This window comes from Lagopus muta, chromosome 27, assembly GCF_023343835.1.
Source record: "Lagopus muta isolate bLagMut1 chromosome 27, bLagMut1 primary, whole genome shotgun sequence".
Classification (NCBI taxonomy): domain Eukaryota; kingdom Metazoa; phylum Chordata; class Aves; order Galliformes; family Phasianidae; genus Lagopus; species Lagopus muta.
In genome coordinates, this window is record NC_064459.1 from 4,255,171 (window position 1) to 4,276,389 (window position 21,219).

Genomic DNA, 21,219 nt, shown 5'->3' on the forward strand with positions numbered 1-21,219 from the left:
ATTACATCCCAACGCGGGGCAAAAGGCTGCAGGGTTATAAACAAGAATCTCCGTGGCTTCATCTCTCCAGCTGCTAACGAAAGCACTTGACATTTAGCAGAATGCACTTGATTCTCGATAGAAAATGGAATTATTGCTTCTTCCCAGCAACTGCCCACAAGGCACCTTTCCGTCAGCTCTCCTTTGCCAGATGTGCTCTCCTGGCCAAAGTCAAACCTTCTCCTGGGGACGTTCTCTGAACAAACAATTTTAAATGATTATTAAATATCTGTCAAAAAATCTTCTGATTGTTATTCCTTTACCCGCAGTTTATTTTAGGAAGGAGAATTTTTTTTGTGTGTGGAAAAGCCTCACCTGCCTTCAAGCAATGCTCACAAAACCACCGTGATAATTGAGCAAAAAGCAGGAATTGGATCCCACTGCCCATTTCACCCAGCACAGCTCCCTGGCTGGCTGCAGATAGGCATAGGTCTGCCATAGGAAATGGATGTGACCCAGTGAACACCAGCATCTGTCATTTTATGGAATTAAATATTCTTTACTCCACGCTTTGTAAAATTTCTTTCTTAGTCTTCTTTTATGTGAAATACAGGGCGGTTGGTGTGAGCTCTGCAATGCTCAGCCTGCAAAAGGTGTGTTTCCACCATTGTCTTATTTCATAATCTCATGTATGCTAGTTACTTGTATTGTATTTAGAAAACATAAAGCAAGGGGAAAAAAGCCTGGAGATGGGGTTCTGGGGGGCTTGCTTAGCAATTGACCCTTTTTTGAAATGCTAAGACTCGCATTCAATGATATTGCTAGGCAACTGAACAGACATTTCCTTTCAGGTTGTAAGTGGATACCAGGATTAATACACGATCAGTCAAGATACACATTTATTCACCTTCCCTCACAACAGTAATAGGATTTTTCTGGGCGCAGTTTAATTCAGTCGATGAGGCTGACAGTGAATTAAAGCTGCTTACCCGGGTTCATAATAAGGAGGTGAGAACCCAAGGAAGGGAGAGAGGGTGATGGAAGCACACGCCCAACAGTGCATCAATTGGCAAAAACAGAGGATTAGAAGTCCTGGCAGAGGAAAAAATACCATTTAATAAGATTTGAAAAATCCACTTCAAATCATTCAGCTTCATGCGTTTGCTCTCCCTCACTGCCCTAAGCTTCAATGCAAGGAGCTGCAGCCCTGAGATGCAGATTGAAGCGGTGGCTGCGATGCTGAGTTTGTCAGTCACTGATCGTTACGGATCTCACAGGGACTGGCAGGAAAACTTTAAACCATTATGCATGTGATATAATGCAATGACTCCACGCTCCAACAAATCATTGTCCTTGTTGCACTTTGTTGCTTGCAGTTAAGTTAAAGGCCAACAGCTTTTCCTGGTTTGTGGTGACTCCCCTCCTCTCTGCACTGCACTTCTCTGCAGTTTCCAAAGGACTGCTGCTTTTAAACTCAGCCAAACCACAAAAACTTTGTGGTTCCACTGTCCTCAGACATCTTCTGATGTGGCCATTCCATAGGGGACAACATGGTGCTGGAATGCAACCACTGGTTCATAGCACTTCCATGGCAGAAGCAGATCAGCCAACACACAGATTAATTTTTTAAATGGAGAAAGGTCTATTAATCTATTATTAATTAATATTCCGTATGCCATTTCAGAGGCAGAGTGGGTCTTTTGAAGCCATCTGGTTTCTCATTTCACTGGAGGGAAACTATTGTCTGTCTCATGCTCTTGAATATGGTCTGGAAAATGGAGATGTGATGTGTGTATGGTCCAGATGTCTGCTTATCTCTCTGCTTCTGCAAAAGAAGGAAGTAGAGACAGCTGGATTGCAGCATCAGTCTCATTAGAGAGTAACATGGCAGCTGCGTATGATCACATTTGCCCAAACCTCTTACAGGAACTAAAATTCAGGTACAGCCTTCTGTCCTATTTCTAGAGTAGATGCCATTGTTATCCCTCCATATATCTTGTCTCCACTTTTGGGGCAGGCCACTGCTCACTAGGAGGAACAGAGCAGCAGGAATTTCTCTTTGCGTGAACTGGAAATATTCAGTACTGCATATGAGGTTTGCAAGAAAGAAATTGATTAAGGTACCACATGGGATATTACAGTAAGCACAGATGTATTAGGCATGAGATAAATAGAATATGGATTTGCTGCTGCAGCATGGAAGGGCTCTTGTGGCTCAGGAAGCAGAAGCCCTTGCCATTGGAACAGAGCATCCCAAGCAGATCTTGCATGAAGCCCTACCAGGGATCCCTGCGTTACCCTCAGCCCTCTCTGCTTGCTGCTCTCCAGCTGTTGCATTCCTCAGGTTGTCCTTTTAGCAAGAGGAGATCATTGTCTTTGATATGATGAATGATTTTGATTACACTACACGCATGCAGGCAAACGGTAAAGAGCAGCGTATGCTTCAGAGAGCTTTCCATTCAATTAAACTGTGGTGACAGAGTAAAAAGAGGGATAAGTGTAATGTGTTTGGTTGGAAGGCTGGTGTAGCTTTAATATAATGCTTTTGCTGTGTCTCTTGGACTTTTTGGTGGACATGGAACCCAGAGCATGTTGTTACTCCATTCCCATTTGCTGACCTCCTCACCTGGAGCTGCTCTTCCTGCAGGAAGCGTTCTCTGCTGCACGGCATGAGTCTGAGGCTAAATGCATGACTTTCCCTGTGATCATGCAGAGAACACCACAATCTGTAGATGGGAAGGGAGAGTGCTCAAAGAAGCATCTGCATATTCCAATTACTTTGGGAAACAGACGGTAGGTGAAGGAGCCAGCAGCTTCTGCATGGACAGAGCTCTGTCTCTCACACCTCGTTTACATGCACCTTTAGATCTATGTATTGCTGCTGAATTTTCCAACAGTTATTTTTCCCAAGGCGCTGCCTTCCCCTAAATCAACAGGCCAGACTGCAGCAGAATTATAAACGTTGCATCAGTGAAGGCCATATTGCTCCGAGTGGGATTTGCATAAACTGTGCACTAAAAAAACCCTAATATTTAAAGTGTTATAACAAAGTAGGAAAAAATTACTTTCAAGCTGTATGACAACCTTATGAATATGCAAATTAGGATCCAGAGACAATCTTCTACTGGTTTACAGTAAATACTGAGGCATAACTGTGGAGCATTAAGTGGCAGATTTAGGTCCATTCTCATTCCTTTTTATTTATTTATTTATTTGGGTACAACACTCAGAGACCAATTTTATTATAATGCACCGAACCTATCGAGTATTGCAGTCAGCTGATAGCATTTTTAAATCATACTTATTTTGGCATTTCTTATTGAAAGCAATAGAAGAACAACCGGCAGTGATAAATTTGTTTGTGGAAAGCAGCCTTGCTTGTCATAGTTGTATGCTGTTGTAACTAGGACAAAATTACACTATAAATTCACAAATTTATTGTCCCTTTCCTTTTTTTTTTCTGTTGGCAATGACCAGTTTTTCATACCCTACGTGCAGACGTGTCTGCATTCTGCCAAGAGAGAACTGCTATGAATTCTGTTAATGCACAGCGTTCAGGGGACAGGGCGGGGAGATGCTGACACATGGCCCAAATCAACTGAGGAGATTTTCTTAAAACAAAGAGCAGATAAAAAGGTGAAGGTCTAAAAATTCCTTGTCACCATACCGCTAGCAATGGTACGTCCCATTTAAACTTCTAACTTAGACAATCTGGCTGCTTTCTAATAATATATTTATCAAGAAGAGGGATGTTGCTGTGCATGGTGAGGATTTTTCACTTGCTGTTACGCATCAGTCATTTCCTTGAAGCACAGCCACACTGCTGCTATGCAAATGGAAAGTTTCATTCCAGACTTTGGCACACGCAGCGCATGTGTTACCAGCAAATTTGATTTGCCCTGGTACTTTAAGATCAAAAGCATTCTTTCTTTCTTTCTATAAATTTTAAGCACGTGTAACTCCACTGAATTAATTGCATTTTTAATGCATGTCTGGTGTATGCAATTTGGTGTGAGCATAGCTGGGTACCTCTTGCTGCTACACCTTTATATTCTCTTTCTTAGGGAATGAAAGCAAAAAAACCCTATGTGCTTTGTGTTATAATCCCTAAGAACTTCTTGCATATGAGGCAAATGACTGTTGCACTGACTACATGCCACGGCACTGCAGTTTATTTTAATTATACTATGAGAGAATGAATATTATTGTTGATATAGAACCACATCATAAGGAAAAAAGAAACGCTAATTGTATCCCTGCCTTTTCTTGAGACAGTTTAGCAGCAGCATATTGCTTATCATTGAGATTTCAGGGCAGCTGAATCCAGAGAGATGCGTGGTGGGGAACCAATTTAGAGAGCCTATGTACAAATAAAAGCTGGAATTGTCTCTGACTCTGCAGGGAATTTACATTCCCAGGTTGGGTGGTATTTAAGAAGTTTTATCCATCATCCACCAAACGCACCAGCTTTCAGTTCATGTTGGGAAAAAAAGAAGAACTCGGGAAGCTGAGGGAAAGGAAAGCTCTTGAAATTCATCAGTTAAAATGTATTGCTTCTGAGTGTCATTTTTTGAGCAGCACAGCTCCTGGTTTCCTTGTCCTTGCTCCCCTCTGGTTTCCCTTGGCTTGCTGGGTGCACAAAAACTGCTCTGGTACCCACGCCTGGCACATCCTGAGCTGCTCACTGCATCTTTCAGCATATTTTCCTACATAAATGATCTCACCAAGAAATAAAGTACTTTACAACAAATCCCTCTGTGGACTTATATAGAAATCCTTTGGTCAGAAAAGGAATGCAGATGTTCCCTGAGTCGCTGCCTGTTTCTGTGAGGCAATGCCACTAAGTCACTGAGATTTCCAGCCCAAGGAGCACGGAATCTGATTAGAATGAAAGAGCAAAGTGTAGGATTTGGTGTCCCTCGCTTCAGCTCAGGAATATTTTCTTTGGAAATGACACGGTGTGGTTGGACTCGTTTGTTAGATCTCATATTTATGTGCCATTCATGCTTTCAGTACGCATACACATAAAGGGATGGGAAAACAAGCACCGCATTTCCCAGAAGAGAAAGGCAGAGGCGATTTCCTCTGATTACTTTCATTAGGATTAATATAACAACCTGCAGGAGCCGTGGAAGTAACAATTACAACCAACAGGCTTAGGTAAAAACAACGACAACAGCCAAACAAACCCACAACAAATGATGCACAGATCTCTCCAAACTCCCAGGTGGAATCTCACCTGATAACATCTCTCACATCTCAGCTGCAGTCTGTACAAAGCAGGTGGGATAGGAATTGATGAGATCCTGAGCTTTTAGTCAGTTCCCAGGTTAGCTGCTGCCAGTCCTGTGGCTGTGCCCAGCCAAGGGCATAAAGGGACAGAGCGCAGAGGTGGGCACTATTTCCTATCCTGTCCCTAAATCAAATGCTTCTAAAGTACCCAAGAGAAAAGGCACTGCATTAACATTAACTCTGCTCGTATTTCAGAGATTTCCAATCCCTCTTGCAGATTCTGAAGAATCTATTATATATCAAACACTTCTAACGTATCGCTAACATCTGTCTCATTTCATGAGAAGGAATTTTGCCAGCAGAGCACAGGCAGTTCCTTATACCCATGGGGGGAAACAAACTGAAATCAACGTTTGCCACGTGGCCCAGAAGCATTGGGTGCAGTCACATTTTGCAGCCATTTTTGAAATAAATTATATACAAATAAAGGGGTTTCTCACATATATTCAGCTCACATGTCTCAGTGTCATCTGTGACAATTATTGTAAATTGAAACAAAGATGCTGTCTGCGTCCTTGCTTTGTATTTTTACACTGGATTTGAGCAGCATACGGGTTCTACTCCTGCACATTTTATTTTATTTGTATTTTGTTTTCTAAATCAACCTTAATGTGGACCTTTGCCTGAGTTTGTCTTTCCTCCAGTTTATCAGTTTGCTCTGCATTCCTGATGTACACATCAGTTTGCAGTTAACAGATGTGTACGTATGTGTTTGTGCAAGGGTGGTGTCCCATCCACCGATAATCCAGCATCGTGGATTCAATTTCAGATAAAGTACCTTCTCATGAGGAGTGGGACACTGCAGTGGCAGCCATGCTCTGTACAATCCTGAAATGAGGTTCAGAACACCATCTCTGTAATATTTATTAGTAATTATCAATGGATAAGCTAGATGGACAGCTGTTCAATGACACTAGGAAGGAATTATTCTGAACTTCAGGGAGCATTCCCCTCCCAGAGACACTCTCCTTGCATAGAAGTTTTGATGTTGAAGCACTGATGTTTTCTATCACTTGTATATCCGTGCACAAGTTCTTCTGGACTATTGTAACAGAATTGGGGTCTTTACAATGTATGTTAAATTCTGCTTGTAATAGAATTTCTTCTCCATGTCCCAGGAAAGATAATTACTGAAGCAAATTATCTGAGCCTTTCAACTAAAGGCTGAGTCTGTTGTTCTCCAACAATAGACGGTGACTCCACTTTCATCTGAACCAAACAAAAACCCACCTTCCTGCCTTCTTCTAAGCATTAGCACAGAAATCTCTTGCAACAGAAATAAGCTCTTCATTCAGTCCAGCTAAAAAACAAATGGAAACTCTTCAGCCCATCTTTAGCTTCTATTTTTCGATATGTGTTGTTGCAAACAGACACATGTATTCATAACTCAGACTTGTAAGGGTTCTTTTGAGTTTGTTTCTCAATCTTTTCTTGTACCTTTTCAATAAATTTTAAATACAAGGTGAAATTGTGAGCCAGAAAACATTGCCAGGTCTTGTATTGTGTGTGTAATAGCAAAGGCATTGTATGCATTGTATGCAAGTAGTGTATATCTGTGACATCCAAATCTTTGCTTATTCTGGGGTGCAGATGGTGGAAAAGAATGGCATGCTTAACAGCTGAGGGAATACAATAACAGTACTTTCTCATCTCTATTTCATTCCTCACGAGTGTCCAGGCAGAAGTTTTTGGGCCATTAGTACATAGAACATATCCTTTGTTATCTGAATTTATGCCATAATGCCAAAATGTTTTCTTTGCAATATCACCCTTCTTTTTTCCCCCATACCACTTCTGTATGAAGAGAGCTCTCTATAAAAGTCTGCAGAGCCAATAGACTTTCAGATCACATTCTCACCTTCACATCCTGCATAAAAATCCCTCTCTTATAATAACTTCAAAATACTTCCATTGCAATTTAGATTACCTGTATGTTAACACTAGTGCTTATAAACACAGCTCTCTGATTCTGATCTTTTGCTACCCTCAATTATGTGCTGCATCCAGCCAGGGTCTTTTATCCTATTTTTAGTCTGCCAGCTCTTCAGCTCAAGGATAATTTTTTCACCTGATGTTTATACAGTGCAGAGCACAGTGTTCACACGAGGCCACAGTTATCGGGTGGGAATCTGCATGGGGTGGAAATGTGAGTTCAGATGGAGGCGTTCAGGGGACTGACTTGCACAAACAGCCTGAGAGAAGATGAGGAGAATTTTGTTACTGCTCAGACCTCTGTGATCCTTTCTGGTTGTTGTTAGAGAGGTGATGATTGGAGAAGGGAGCTGAAGGCTATGGAATGGACACACGCTTCCTTAAGCAAAGGGCAACAATTTAGTCCTCAGCTGATTTCCCTCAGTGAAGTGCAGAAGATAAAACACTGCCGTAATCATGTTTTACCAAAGCCATGGCTCAAGGTACACTAAAACAGTCATTTTCTCTGCCTTGATCTGGAGCATTCAATTTAATCTCCATCTTGTTAAGAACAAAATCATAATTAAAAGAAGAAGAGGAGGAAGGCTTATTTTACAAGGCCGTACCCTGCATTCAGATGAGTAATTAGAGTGCCCTAAATACAGTGGTTTGCCTTTATCACTGAGAGATGACTGACTTTCATCAGATGTGTACAAACAGAGCGCTACAGAGCCGCAGTGTTAAAACTGTCACCACCAACTCAAGGTGTTTCTAACAGTCACATCAAAGGAAAACGCTCCCACAATGAGATGAGGAGATGCACAGACCACAGCCTGACTTTGTTACTGCATTGTTGTGCAAAAGCCCTCATTAAAGTTGCATTACAAGAAAGTAACAATAAAAGATTTCATTATTCCTTTTCTAGTCCCACTCCACCCTTACCAGAAAAAAAAATATATATATATATAGAGAGAATTAAGTATAAAGAGAAACAGATGTTCTTTGAAATGAGTGTGTATTCAGAGATAATGTGAACAGCAGGATACAGCAGAATTAAAGGCAAGGTGTGAAAAAGAAGACTTACTGCATAGGAGGACGCAAACAACTTGTGTGCATGTCTACACGTGTGTGTGTATGCACATAGTTGAATGGCTCTGTGAATTTCCTCCCCTGCTTTCCCACCCATTCACTTTGGTGGTTTCTGTGATTCACTTTCACACAGGCCTCGCTGCATATCCCTTTGTTCCTTGAATATTAACCACTGAGTGAATATTTGACCTTTGTGAAGTGACTGAGAGGATCCATCCTCGCCCCTGCTGGGCAAATACCCAGACCACAGAGGTTCTTATCCTCCGCTGGAAGTGACAAAAACACCACATTTAGGATTCTTTTCAATCATTTTCACGATGGTGAGTTGAAGGAGACAATAATTTTGAACTTTAAACCGAGTCAACAGATGAAAAGATAAAACATTTCTATTTAAATCTTTACCTGAATTATCACCTTGAAATTTGGGGAATTATATATCTTGTTTTGTCATCAAACGCATAATGCCAGAATCAAAGGTAGCAAAACCATTGATCTACAGGAAGACAATATTAATATTACCATATAACTTTTATTATTAATTTGCTGCCAGATGAAAGGGAAACGCTAGGTCCTTTTAGTGCTGGTGATTAAAGCAAAAGTAAATCTTTGAAAGCCAGATTTGCATGTACAACATGTTGCGCTAATTCCAGCAGATGACTTGGAAATTTATGGCGTATTTGGAGTCACGTTGCAGAGTTTGGAGAAAAGACTCATTGACTTTCAGGGGAGAATCTGATCTCTGCTAGAATGTTGGGAATTCCAATCGGGTAAATCTTGCTAGATGCATATTCTAGCTTAATTTGGGTATGTGTTTTTTTGCAGGTCAGGTTTTCAGCAAGTGGTAGTATCCACATATGTGTATATAAAACCTATGAAAGAAGAGACAAGTCGATTGATCCTGTAAAGATTTCATGTATTTTTAGAAACCAAATATCCTAGCTTGGTTTTGCAGATTGTCTATATTGTCAAATAACTGGATATTCAAATCGAGATAAGCTTGCTAATTTGGATTAGCGCTGCTTCTCCCATCGCCTCCAGTTTCAGCTCTGTCACTGCTGCTGAAATGCGGTGCATGGTCTGTGTATCAGTCAGGCAACTCTGTTTAATGACTGCTTGTGAAGGTGATGAAGCTTCATGATTTGCTTTATACCGTATCACAATGGCACTGTCATTCCTGTTTCCAAGTTAGGCTTTTTGTAGAAATAGTGTAAAATGCCCGAAAACAACTCGATTTCAGGTTGCAAATTTGAAGTAAAATGCACACCTCTGCTCTGTACCTCTCTGCATTCTGACAGATCAGCCACAACCAAACCAACTGACACTGTTAGGTTCATCTGACAGAGAACCCATTCAGTGTTAATGACCACAGAGCCATGGTGGAAATAATTTTGTGTGATTTTGTACAAACCACTTATCTGCACCAAGCAATGATTATAAAGGCTTTCCTGATTCCCAAGTGCAGCTTGAAGCTTAATTAATTAATGCCTGCAAAGCACTTTAAGATTTTAGATGAAAGGTATCACGGAAGAGCAAATATCATTATAAATGAAATATTTTGAAGAAAAAACTTTGAGGAGTGATTGAAATTGACATGTATCTGGAGCATTCAACTTCTGCTAGGTGAGGATAGATGCATTCCTTACAGATGTTTGTGGTTGTTTTGATGTGATGGCGTGGTTCGCATGTTGAGAAGCTGTCTTGCACTCTGTCCTTCTAGGAATAATTGAGAAGCCTAATATTGGACTCAAAATATAATTTGACATAATCCAAACACATACTCTCAAAGGAATTTTCCTTCCAGCACTCAATTTTCACAGTGATTATAAATTAGTTGAGTTATTTACATCTTTCACTCTCTCTTCACTTAAGGATAGTCAAATAATAAATAATTAAAAAACTCCAACCCTGCAAACTATTTTTCCTAGTGTTTGATTTTCTCTGTATAATTATGCCCTAAAGGCCAGTTCTTTGTACTCAGTCTTCAGCCCTTGATGAATGTAGAAAGGACAGAGGGGAAGAAAATATCCAATATTTCATCCTGAGCTTTGATTTCCAAAGAGGCAAGTCAGGCATGTTACCTTTAGGTAGCCATATCCATTTCATTGATGGTCCTTTTTTGGCATTTTCTTTTTGAGAAGATGATATTCTGGGGCTCTGGGCAGCCAGGTAAACTCTCCCACTGTGGATGTCCTCTACCTCATCAAGATTAAAATAAAAATAGTGTAGCAATTTCCTAATCCTTCCAATCTCTCAGGACCAAAATAATTTCTGCTGATTTAATGTGTCCCTTTCAGCCTTGTACAGTTTTCCTAATCTAGTGTTTACAAGAAAGCCAAAAGCACTTAGATGTGCACATACAGAACTGAGAATGATAACAAAACGCTTTTAAATGAGTCTGTAAGCACTGCTCATTAAGTTTCATTAATGTTTAAACCAGTAAATTTCTGAGCCACTATGAAAAATGAGTTCCCTACAAACATATTTTTCCATCACCGAAAAGTCTAACATTCTTTTCCAGTGACTTAATAGAAGCAATGGTAACAGTTGTTCCTTAGTAGAAATCCCTTGATTTCACCTGTTTTCTGGATGCCATTTTCACTTCCTCACAAAAAAATGTATAATATCAGAAAGGGAATTGTGCTGCACTCCTCCCTTATTACAGGTTGGAATTATGAGTCCATCATTTATTGCCAACCTAATGATTCACTCTATCTTCCCCATGTGAAACAAGAATGAAGGGAAGACCAAAACAGAATTCTCCATTTTCCAGTTTAAGAAAGCAATAGAGAAAAGAACAAGCTCTGTCCATTTTTAAAGGCTTTCATTTATCCGACACTTGTCTTGTCACACAGATGCTGTTCTTTCTGCAATAGGATAAAAAATACATAAGCAAAGAGTGTGTTAAGATCCATTTGGACGAAAGACATTATAAAGAATAATGTTATGATTACTGCATTCCGTATCAATACACTTCTAAAGCTGGTTATAAATCTTCTGTTCCTCTGGCTGTAGCTAACATTTAAGAGACATATTTGTAGCATTTTCCATTCAAGTTTTCTTTAACAGCACCGAGGGGTTTCATAAGATTAAGAGGAAAATAATTATAACATAACCAATATTTTAAAAATCTTGTTGCACTTTTCCTTTTCTTTGGATAAGTGATTTACAGAACAATAATTAAATGTCAGGAAATGAATCACAGATGAGATACTGACATTTGATAGTGTTTTGTAAACAAACTAAATGAGTCCAGAGAGAGGTAGAAACTATTGATGTTTCCATAAAAATATCTCCAAAGAGCCTTGGGAAGGAGAATGTGTTACTGCATGTAAATTCAGGAGCCTGGTCAAGCAAAGCTGCAATTATTAGGGAAAGGAAATGCTTTGTGTTCCTGCAAATTTAAATGTGAATCTTGTGAGGCTGATTCCTACCAACTATTATCACCTATAAAATAAGGAAGGGTGATCTCTTATTTCTGCTTGATTTTTCTCCCCACACATTTTATGAAATGAGCGTTTTATGAAAGTAGAGGTTTGAAGACTTCCATTGCACTGCAATCTAGTGATAGGAAGAAAGAAAACCCAACATGTTCCAATCAAACTTAAGTAGTGTTTCAGGCTTAAAGAAGGTAGATTTATGTTGGATATAAGAAAAAAGTCTTTTACGTGAGGATGGTGAGGCACTGGAATGGATGACCCATCCTGGAGACTTTCAAACCCAGGCTGGACCAGGCTATGAGCAACCTGCTCTGTCTGTGAGTGTCCTTTTACTCTGCAGGGCAGTTAGACTCGATGACCTTTAAAGGTCTCTTCCAACTCTGAGGATTCTATGATGCCATGATTCTATTCAATGTCAACAGAATGACAGATGGGAGGGGAAGCATGGAGGACTCAAGAATTACTGATTATTTACTAGAAGTATATTAGCCTCACACACATTATAAGAACTAGAATGCATGGATGCTCATAGCTTTCCTTTTTTTCTATTACTAAACAGACAGAACTAAATGCCTCCTTGGAGTCCTTGGTTCAACTTCTGGTCTCTTGCTTACAGAAGTTAAGACTGAACTGAAAAGAAAGACAAATGTTGGAAAGGCAATTAGAAGCATTAACATTTAACTGTTATTCTGTAATTCTGTACCTGGCCAAAGCCAAAGCCGGGTAAGGGTGAGTAACCATTTCTTGATTGCAGTAAAGGAGAAAAATTTACTTCACCATATGAAAGAAGACCAGAAAATCCAAATAAAACTGTAGTACAGAGAAACACATGCATAAATACAGCAAAGTAACAAAGAAGAGAAATAAGATGAAGGAAGCAAAACATGTATAGTAAAATTGCCATAAGTAGGTCAATGCTGAAAAACAGCTGAGTAAAATAAGCCATGCCAACTAACAGAATTAGAAGATAATCAAATCTTGAAAATACAGCATAAATCACAGAACCACCCCTGACAGAGCAGCCAGCTCCTTGCACTTTTCCATGCACTGTGCCCTCATATCCAGTAGATCAGGAGCAAAATGAACCGTAGTGAAGAGATGCCCTGCACCAGGGGATGTGGAGCTGGCTGTCAAGGTGCCATTGAATCCTTTTTCTATACCACAATCATAGCTCCAAAATAATTCTACTGTGTGTCACTGAAATTTTTATACTGTTATAGTGCTAACGAAAGTATCTGCTCTGCTAATATTATATCCATGCACCCATTATGTGTTTTTTAGAAAATTGAGAAGCAATTCAAATAAGTCCTTCTTCCAGAACTTTGTGAATTATATTTTTGAAAGAGAACTCAGGAAAAAAATTAAAGGGCAGCTCTTGTGACTAGTGCTTAATTTACCTGAAAAGGACTATTCAGGTCTGACTGACAGCTATTTCCATTGGTTATTGTTGGGTTTGGACCTGTTAAGGCACTGTGGAGACGCACAGAAAAGATGCTGCCTGAAGAATTTAGAGTGTAAGTGAAATACACTGTGCAGGAGTTGTTACAGTCTTGATGTATGTCAGCACACAGTATGACAGTGCAATAGGAATTTAAGGATTTGATTAATTGTATGGAGTAATCTACTGCCTGAATTATTGTTTTACAGGAAATTAGTATAGCAAATGGTGTTCTCGTGAAGATGTATTTTTCCTATTCCTACATCTATACCATAGGTTCTGCAACAAAAGGCAATAATTAACCAGTAAGCAAACAGGTGCCATTAAAAATGTTCCCTGAAAAAAATAAAATACGAAAATATGAATTAAGGCACTGTTGTAGCAAATGGCTTCACAGGCATTAAGGCAAAACTGCAAGGAGTGTCTATTGACTGTATTGGCACAGCTCTAGAAAGATGAGACTTAATTAAATGTCTAAAGAGTAATGCCTCTTTATGAATGAAGCCTTGCAAGGTAGGAAGGATCTTGCATCCCTGTGGACCTCTGCCATTGCCAGAGTGTTTTGGAGGGCACACACAGATTTAGGCAAATAGCCAAAACAAAGTACACAGCTTAAGCCTGCATGTTGAATTATGTCGTTTATCCTATATAGTTTTAGTCATGTGAAAAAGAGAGGACGCTTTTCTTTCTTTTATAGCTTGTCTGTTCTGTCTGTGTAGATGTAAGCTTTTATTCTACAGTATGCATCATTACGAAGCTCTCAGCTAGAGGGCTTAGATGTTTAGATGGTGCTTTTAAATAATTAGTATTTCATGCTACTTTGGATCCAAGGAATGCTTTTTTTGTTTGTTTGTATAATAAGGCTAATTGGAAATGTGATGAAAGCAATTTGGCCATACACCTCAAGTGCATTGACATGGGGAGCAATGCTCTCTGTGTCCTCACTGTTCCACGTGGGGCGATGAGCTGTGCCAGGTGACTGCATCCTCCTACTTTTTTGAGTATCTTGCTGATAGGGTTTTCTTACCATTATTTCTGCAGAATGAAATACGCCGTTGTAATAAAAATACATGGCAAAAGCTCCTTATGTGAAAGATTAAAAGTTAAAGCTGTTTTGGTTCTAATTTCCTTTTTTTATGTTTCAATCCATCAGGTAAATGCAGCTGATTTTCATTCTGCCCAAAGTCACAGCATTTGATTTTTTTTATTTTTTTGATTTTTTTTTTTTTGCATTAAACAGTAGAAATGTGCATTTACTTTTAGTTGAGCACGAGGAAGTAGGTCAGAGAGTTTCTAAAGAGAAATTTTACTCATGTGCAGCGTAAACATGCTTGCAGTTTCTTCTCTGTACCTTCCCAATTGACTCTGACTCCAGAAAAGTTCATTTACTGTAATCAATATCAATTTATCTCATGCCTCAACAAAAAAATACCTTCTCTAGTCAATAGCAATTAAGGAGACAGGCAGGGACAGAAATATTGATGGAGATGAAACCAAAGATTTATACCTGCTTACTATCTTTCCTGAATATGTAATGGAACAACTGCTAATTGTAAAATACTCTATTAGTAAATGTTCATTGAGAAACTGCCTGGAAAGAGAGTAGCACTGTTAGTGGTGTTGGAGACATTGGGTAGTTTGATTGAGTAGACATTGATGTGTAGTTTGAATCACGGAATCACAGAATGGCCAGGGTTGGAAGGGGCCTCAAGGATCATGAATCTCCAACCCCCTGCTACATGCAGGGCCACCAACCTCCACATTTAGTACCAGCCCAGGCTGCCCAGGGCCCCATCCAACCTGGCCTTGAACACCTCCAGGGATGGACGGGGCATCACAGCCTCTCTGTGCAGATTTGCTCACTTCCATGGAGTGTAAATGCAAAGGAACAGAGGGACATCAGAGGAACCAATGCAGAATCACCCAACTGGAAATGACAACCAACTCTGCAGGTAGGGCTGAGCTGCAGGGATAGTAGAACTGCCCTCGCTTCCATCCTGCAGTAATAATGATCTGAGGATCAACTGTTTTGTTGGTTTTTTTTTAACAGTAAGGATAATGAGCGACTTGAATAATGTATGTAGAGATGGTGTGGTTAATTGGTACCTGCCATCTTTAAATATAAAATTATATCTCTCTCCAACATCAAAATGTTATCTGGTTTACAGGGAAGCGTCCTCTGCCTACTTTATAGAAGTCAGGCTGTCAGCATTATGGAGGTCCATTCTCACCTTTTTAAACTTATAAACTGCATCTTGTCCCTACTCTTCCCTGGTACAAGAGGAAGGCTTTGTAACCAATCTAGTTTATACACTCTGAGCCATTCCACATGTCATCCAAGGCGTAGGAAATAGAGATGATCAGGCAATTTACTTCAAAAGCACACTCCTTATCTGAATTAAGATGCTAACCAAAAAGCCAGTAGCATTTAATTCCTTTGAAGGGAGAACTGGAAATGTAAAATCAAAAGCAGTGAGTATACTGTGTGCTTCGGGTCATAAAGTACACACTGAGGGAAATCCACCTTCCTACAAAGGTCCTCCAGGAAGTCCCATCTCAACTGTATGGTGCAGGGCTCAAGGCTGAGCATACTGCCTAAATTCCTGACATTCCTATCACTTTGAAAACCTGAAAATATTAAGTTAAAGATTCTTTAGGAAACTGTGATGTGTTTACTTGACCTGTGAGAAGCTCCTTTCATAAAGCTGTTCCTTGTCATTTTTATAGCATTCATTTGTATTACAATAGCATGCAGGATTTATCATTACAAAGCATTTCCTGGTGCTTCCACTACACACAACTAGAAAAATATCCTAACAGCTTATTAACATTGCCTGTCATTTTATTTGTGTTTTGTGCAGTGCTTTGCAACATAACAAAGGTTGGCAACGTCTTTAGCTACAGTAAAAGAAGTGGTAAAAAAGATTGCTTATGAAATTCATTTGTGGAACACCTGTTATTTCATATTAATATGGACCTGCTATAAACTGTCTACCTAAAGCAGTTTATTTATCAGAACTGGAATCTGGCTCTTGTCTACTTGGTGAAAAAACCTGTAAAGATCTGCTTGTTTGATGGTGCTTAAACCCTTAACAATAAATTCTACATGAGAATTTTATTTCAGTGCTTTGAAAAGCAGAACTTGGTGTTTTATATTTATTCTCCTCTCTCTAGCTGTTTTTCATTAGAATTACAAGTCTTTAGCTTTGAGATCCAGTGTCTCTAATGACAGGATCATCAGGACACTCTTCTCACAAGCCTTTTCATATTAGAACTGAAGTAAAAAGATAATAATGCAAGATTCAGTCAAGCGTTTTCTGCATTTCAAACTGTCATTGAAAATGTACAAACATTCCTGAGCAAGGGAGATTCTTTTCTTCTTCCATCCTTTTATTCCTTTGTGGTGGCTTTCTCTAACAGTACGTTTGACAGCTAAACATGCTTTCTGACTTGTGATCAAAACTGCATGAGAGCTCTGTCAGTTCTTCCTATACCTCCCTTTCCCCTGCCAATGTCTGCACTATAAAAGTCAAACCTGACGCCCCCACTGAAAGACACCCGTTATCAAATAAGTAATTATTTCTGCAGTCGCTCTGTTCAACCTTTGCTACCCCAGCAATGTATTTAACTGAGGTGGGGGAAGACTAATTGAAACGTATAGGAAATCTATAACTTGGAAATGGAAACACAAAAAGAGAGGAGTGTAATGGAAGCACCACCTCGTGAGCTTCTGATGACCTTTTAGAGGAAACAGCAGTGACAGCTCTGCGCTGCGTGGCTGCAAAGCTTCTCAACAGAAATGTGTGAGTGTGGCTCTCAGAACACTTTTTTCATGGTTTGCAGGCTACATGCGTTCAAAAAAATCTCAACCAAAAGATGCTTTTATATTTTGCAGTGTAGCATCAAAATTCCTGTGTGATGCTTTTTCCCAGTACGAAGTCACTGGTTTTCTGCCTTTAACATTCATTTCAATATCCGTCATTTCTCTCAACTCAAGAATGGAGGAGTTCAGATGTTAGAAGTTTTATTTACTCCCATCCATGGCAACTAACATGCTCGATATTATGCAGTAATTTCTGCTTCAATTTCTACATTTAATATTCTTCCCTAAAAGCCCTCTTCTGTTTGTCTAGTGCAAGCTGAGATAGGTAAAGCAAATTAATTTAATCTTCTTTCATTGACAGTATGATGAAATCTTAATGCCTTTTTTTTTTTTTTAAGAGCGGATGCACCTCATCTCTTTGTTTAGAAACTGTTGTAAAGAAATGTTCTGATTATTTGATGGAAGGAAAGAGGAAGGTGCTATCTGCAAATGGGCAAGGTGGGTACTTTGTGGGCTAATTCAGGTCAATTTCAGACCTATTTATTAGTCATTGCATTCTGTATTTCGTGCATGCATGATTTTCATGTTGCACTTAATGCAGCATGGCGAGAAGCAACAGAGATTTATGTGTGCATGGCTGTGCAAAAGCTTTATGGTGAAATAATAGTGAAATAGTACTAACATGATAATATTACTTCAGTAAATTGAGAGAAGTAATGCCAATAAAAGAGCTTTTGTATCAGTATAAAGTCCGTGCCAGGGAGTGTATTAATCTCACTATTAAGGAATAGAGCAATGCAGAAGCTGTACACAGGGGATTCAACTGAAAGGATGAGATCCCAACTGTTCTGAGACCTCTGGAAAGGCTTTCAAACAGAGGAACCACTGGAGTACTTTTGCAGGCAGCCTCCCCTGCCCGAAACATACAAACAAAACGGAGGTCTGGCGCTTCCTCCAGCCTTACTTTTCATGTTACACACATACTGCATTAATATAATACCTGTGTATTTTATGCTTGGTTTCAGAATGCTGTTAGCTGTCAGACAGAGATGTATTTTCAAATGTTTTATTCATGTGTCACTTGACTGCTCATTTGCTAAGGGTTTACAAATACTTCATCAATTATTAACACTCCTGATACCTCCTTTGGTTTTGTTGTTGTTTCAATTTTTAAGGAGGTGTAGGAGGGGAACACCGCAAATTTAAGAAAACAGATAGTAAAATAGGAATTAAATAACTTACATCTACTTACTTCGTATAGCCAACTTAGTTTTTAAAGGAAAATGATTATATGAGAGACGAATTGGTTTTGTTTTTTTTAACAACACTGAACACCGATGTTCTCTCCTGGTGCACACAGAGCATTGAGGATATATGCTCTCATGGGAGAGAGTACACCAGTACAGAAATGGTTTGAAAACAAAACATAAGCATGTATTTAACTGACTGCATCAATTCCAAGTGAAACTCAGTGCTGTGCCAGGGGTGCTCCAAGGAACCAAGGTCTCATCTCCTTCGTAAGAAAGCACAAGAGATGTGCTCTGGCCTCTGAAGAGAGATTTGTTTTAATGCCTAAAAATGGAGATCTTTCAAACTCTCACATCTGTAAGAAACTTCTGCTTTTCCATTGGTACGGCTGTATAAGCACAGCAACAACAGGAAGGCTTGACTAAATTCTGACAAACAAAAATACGTAGGAGAGTTTCTTGCTCTTCCATAAGAATAAACGGAAAGTGGAATTTTGCAGTGCTGTCTGAACACTGACACAACTGGAACGCAGCATTCCAGCATCACCTCCAAAGCCGCTCTGTTTTCTCCTCCCTTTTAGAACCATTCTGGAAAGATGCAGCTCCTGTTGCTGAAAGCCCTGTTTTATTGAACAAATCAATACATGGGATTTCTTTCTACAAAGCCCTTTGAAGCTCAAGCAATTGTCTTGATGGGCTCTGACTCACTCGCAGGAAGAGCACAATCAATTATCTAATCTCACAGAAATAAAGCGCCGGAGCGATGCGTGCAGCGTGCGGTGCCATGGCTGGTGCTGGGCAGCACATTAATGTCTCCTACAAAGTGCCGCTAGAAAATACAGCAGCGATTATACAAACGCCAGCCTGTTTTTAAGAGCTAACGGTGGCCCTTCAAAGGGAGCAGAACAAGAAACAAGAGGGTGGTTAAGCGGACTGCAGTACACACAGTGCATGGCGCTGCTGCTGTGAGGGGCTGCAAATGGCGGCTGCCCTCAGGTGCCTTGTGCCCCTGCACTTGAGCCCGCCTCCACAGCAGGCCCCAGCCAATAGCGCTGCATCCCGCCTCCTCCCAGCCAATGGGGATGAGCCCTGCCTGCCCTCAGGATGTGTGGGGTTGGCCCTGCCCAGGTCGTTCCAGAAGGTTCTGCCTTCTTCACTGCCATCTTCTTGTCCCGCAGGCTGGAACAGTCACATCTCAAGCTGCATTCACCTTCCTCAAGTGAGTAGAAGGTCCAGAGTCACCCAAAGGATGGAAATTCCTATTTGTGTCTCTTTGCCTCTCAGCTGGAAGCTGCAGTTTCAGTTCCCTTAGGCTGCTCCCTGTGGGCTGGCCATTAGCGCAGACCTCCACAGCTGCTCCCTGCAGCCATTTGTTCTGCCCTGCTCAAACCCATGGAGCTGAGACTCCACGGCCACATGCAATTCACTTTCTAAGCTGTTAGCAAATATAAGGTTTAGTTTCTCAGCCACTTTGCAAGAGACAAAAACACCAACACCCACATCTCCAAATGCCAGCACTCACCTCTTTTAATTGAGGCTTTTGTTGTTAAATAGAGTCGTGTTCACCATTTCACACCAAGAAATGAAATAGACTGATGTTTTCCTGTTGGGTTTGTAATCACACAAAATGTCCTAACAAATAGCAAGCAGGACTCGTTAACAGATGAATTCGTTAGAAGCCACTCTGCTGCCTGCAAACTTTGGCAGCTCCTGGCAGCAGGAAGGACCCATGTAGGGGCAGTGGCACTTCCATCTATGCTCTGAGTTTGGAGCTGGTTTGGAATTGCCACTACAAGTGATGGAGATCAATATGACCAAAGGCCCTGATGTGTTCTCCCATGCACTTTGACTATGAAGAACTACATGAATATGTGACCTTTGTGAAATGGCTTCGAGGATCTGCATCCTGCCCCTTCTGGGCAGATATCCAGACCACAGAAGTCATCATCTAAGCTAAGTTAACACTAATTAGTTTTCTTGTTAGCAAATTCTGAAATGATGCCATCTCTAGGGTGAAATATAGAAGCTAATTAATAGTACTTAATTTGTGTGTCATCATGATGCCCCACTAATACATAATCACAACAATATTATTAACAATAATATTAATCTTTGTCACCCAGAGTGTTCTTCAAATTATACTGATCATGTTTGTGAACCTGGCAGAAAAGAAACCAATCATATTTCTGTTCTTAGATACAACTGAGCTTATTGTTTGTTTTTTTAAAAAATGATGGCCTTCAGCTTTTACAGTTTTCATTTTGTCTTAAATCATGTTTTATGATGTATTTATGTACTTCCATTCTAAGTCATACTTACAGACAACCAATTATACCAGGGATCCCAGAGTTAATATTTTTGGTTTCAAAGCTTCATTTTATCTGAGCCTCTATAAATAAGATTCTCATGAAGTATTTATACACACTAACCCAGCTCAGAGAAAGAAATAGAAGTAATGGGTAAGTAATGGAGAATCGGTTACTATTTGTATTTTTGCATTTTAAAAACAGATACTATGTTTTAAAACCTATCTGAATTTTTAAATGAAAAGCAAAGTTTGCTTACCACAGAAAACCCAGACTCAGCATGGAGGAGATGCTGCATTTGTTGACTTTTTTCCACAGTGATTTGGTTTTGTCGATCTGAAATAATGTGCATTGGATTTATAAGTGTAACTAGATCTATGTATAGACCATATATATAGACATCTGATAGCCCTCTCCTACATAGGTGCATATTCTCTGTACAAATGGCTACATCTGTACTTCTAAATTCATACTCTCATAGCAAGTTAGTGACTTGCTATTTTCTCTAGCTATGTCATTACATTTACTGTGTACTTTACTATTTCATCACCTTTTCCATAATTTTTTCTGTGCATTTCTACTGCCCACACTTTTTTTGATGATTGTCTTAGGGACTTCTTTCTCCATACAGGGTTTGTTTCTGATGACCCTTCAGTGCCTTCTAAAGACATTTATCCTACATGCATTGAATATGATT